General features: G+C 41.2%; 1 pseudogene; it reads right to left on the reverse strand.

Annotated features, from left to right (window-relative positions):
• Nucleotides 1–289: 289 nt before the first annotated feature.
• On the reverse strand, nt 290–1,829 carry LOC100983289 (60S ribosomal export protein NMD3-like; annotated as a pseudogene).
• Nucleotides 1,830–3,018: the final 1,189 nt, after the last annotated feature.

Genomic DNA, 3,018 nt, shown 5'->3' on the forward strand with positions numbered 1-3,018 from the left:
TGAAAATACTATAGTGCCTCATATAAAAAAGCACAGTGATAAAATTTCACATGTAAAATAGCCTAAATATCAATAATAATTACATTCTCCATATCGTTTATTATCTAAAACTTCAAAGCCATCCATCTTTTTCAGTGCTTTGAGTGAGTAATCAAAACAATCATGTTTATTCAGGTTTAAAACTTAATTTCTCCTCTTGAAATCTGGAGGCATAGATGGAAGAGACACTTAAGGTCATTTTTTCCAACTTCTTAAGCCCACATATGTGGAAACAGTCTACAACATCTCATTATATCATCATTGACACACCTTCTTCACCAGTGGCATCGTGGGAAATATGAAAGTCTTCAGGCGTCTCAGCCAGACTAATTCCAGGTGCTCCTTCATCATCATCACTTTCCACAGGGATGGTTGACTCTCTGTAAATGTTGACATTTTTTCTAATTGCCTCATCTTCTTCAAGATCTTCAAGAAAATCTTGGTATTGCCTTTCATCATCTGTATCCATGTTCTCTCTCCTGCAAGCTCTTTCAGTTTCCAGTTTCTACATCACTGATGTTTGGTCCAGTCTTAGTTCTTCTTGATTAATACCACATCTGGAACTCTATCTGAGTTCATTTTGTTGCCATGCTCATCATTTAAATTGCAGCTGGCCAAATCAAACCCTAACACCAGCTCTCCAGGATTTAGAAGATGTCCCAAATGAGTACGACAAAAATACTGTTTATCTGTATTCATTTCAGATGTCTTCTGTACCCAGACTTCCCTGAGGGTATGCTTTTTTTGATATCATTCCAGCATCTGCACCGTGTTTTATATTTCGGACTATGCTGCATTTCATCACAATAAATTCCTCTAGCTGTTTGGGGTGACATAAACTACTGAAAGAGTGACTCCAGAAAGTGCTCCCATCAATATCTGCAACTTGTAGGGTGATTGGATCAACGAGGTGAATGGCACTGGTTATTCGAATACACACACAAATCTGGTTCATATTTCCCAGGCTTTGTGTCAGTTTTGGAGACAGACAGACAACATAATCCTGGCATATTGGAACAATTTCCACAGAAAAAGTGCTTTTGTAATTGTATGTATTACTATGGACATCCTGAGAGATCAGTCTTTGGGATGCGTTGTATCTACAGGGAACTGTATACTGAATAAATTCGACCATCTTCTGAGCATGTGGTTTTGAGGAATAATAAAAATCCAGACCATCATTAATCTCTTTGATACGAAGTGTATTCTGATGCCTTCCATATTTCAGAATTAACTGTTCCAGATAGTAGAAAGCTTTTTTGTGCAAAGTCTTTTGCCTCACTTGAATCACAGCCCTCCAGAAACCCTTAGCTTCTACTCTATGGCAATCTCCACATATTTGGGACTGAACAGCATAATCCACCACAAACACTTGTTGAAGGACAGCACCATTCATCACCTCTTTCTGGAGTCAGTTTAACTTTAAATCTCTTAGAATGGGGCTCAGTCCAAACAAAGCCTGCATTCACAAGCCGTTCCTTACTCAGAGGGGCTTTGAACACAAAGCAAGAAGTTCCCTGGATTCTAAAGCACGCTGTATCCAAGTTCCTGGTGGCTGAAAATACCTTTGACATTGTTTGTAGAACAAAAGTGAGATTTGTTTTGGAATACCTTGGCTGATGCCCACTTTACTTTGCAAACAGGCCACACAAATATTGGCAGGATTGGGACTTACTGCAATACCACACTCACAGCACAGGATGAGTCCAGGGCTGCGGTCAGTCGATTCTGTCATATACTCCATTGTTCTGTATGCTTCACACCTCCAGACCAGCCCTGGATTTGCTGAAAACCCGCAACAAAATAGACCCCGGCTGTCCTGTCAGCTGCCACCATGGCCATCTTCACCACAGCAAAGATCTCACGAAGTGGTTGTTTTTTATGGTTTCTATTTATCTATTAAAATAATTTTTTAAATATAGGTGGGGTCTTGCTCTATTGGCCAGGTTGGTCTTAAACTCTTGGTCCCAAGCAATTCTCCAGCCTCAGCCTCCCAAATTGCAGTTAGCACAGGTGTAAGCCACCATGATCAGCCTATTTATTATAATTCTCATTTTGTTTCTGTGTCATTTCATAACATTTTTAGTTATCTATTGGTGTTCTTTTGGATTTTATTGAAATCTCTTGATGATTATTTTTAATTCTATGTTGGCCAATTCTGAGATCTCCATTTCTTTGCAGATTTTTACTAGAGCTTTATTAGTTTCTTTGGGTGATGTTCATGATTTTCAGATTCTTTAAGATCTGTGCAGGCTTATGTCTGTGTCCCTGAATATGAAGGAGTAAACACATCTTCCGCTAATCATAGGAGAGTTTTGAAAGATAAATACTTTCTCCTATTGGGTCCCTGGGCTGATGAGATTTTAATTGACATTGCAGTTGAGTTTGTTGGAGCCAGGTCACATAATTGCTACTTGGTCTTTAGTGGGTTTCGTGGTTGGCAGACCCGTTATTAACACATAAGACAGTTATAAATTCTGTCTGTTCCCTGGAAGAGTCAACTTTCTTTTTTTTTTGAGACGGAGTCTCACTCTTTCGCCCAGGCGGGAGAGCAATGGCACTATCTCGGCTCACTGCAAGCTCCGCCTCCAGGTTCACGCCATTCTCCTGCCTCAGCCTCCTGAGGAGCTAGGACTACAGGCGCCCGCCACCACGCCCGGCTAATTTTTTGTATTTTTAGTAGAGAAGGGGTTTCACCGTGTTAGCCAAGATGGTCTCAATCTCCTGACCTCGTGATCCGCCCGCCTCGGCCTCCCAAAGTGCTGGGATTACAGGCGTGAGCCACCGCGCCCGGCCAAGAGTCAACTTTCTTTAGAATATCGATTATCAGGACTAGTGCTGAGATAAGAAATTGCAGTTGTTTCTGCATATGGGGTGCTGGTAGAATAGATGTAGACAGGTGTGGCTCCCACTAGGTCTCTGGGAGTGCTCTAATCCAGTTATTAGACAGCTTACTGGATGGGCAGTACTGACCCCTAA

Source organism: Pan paniscus, chromosome 6 (assembly GCF_029289425.2).
Source record: "Pan paniscus chromosome 6, NHGRI_mPanPan1-v2.0_pri, whole genome shotgun sequence".
Taxonomy (NCBI): Eukaryota; Metazoa; Chordata; class Mammalia; order Primates; family Hominidae; genus Pan; species Pan paniscus.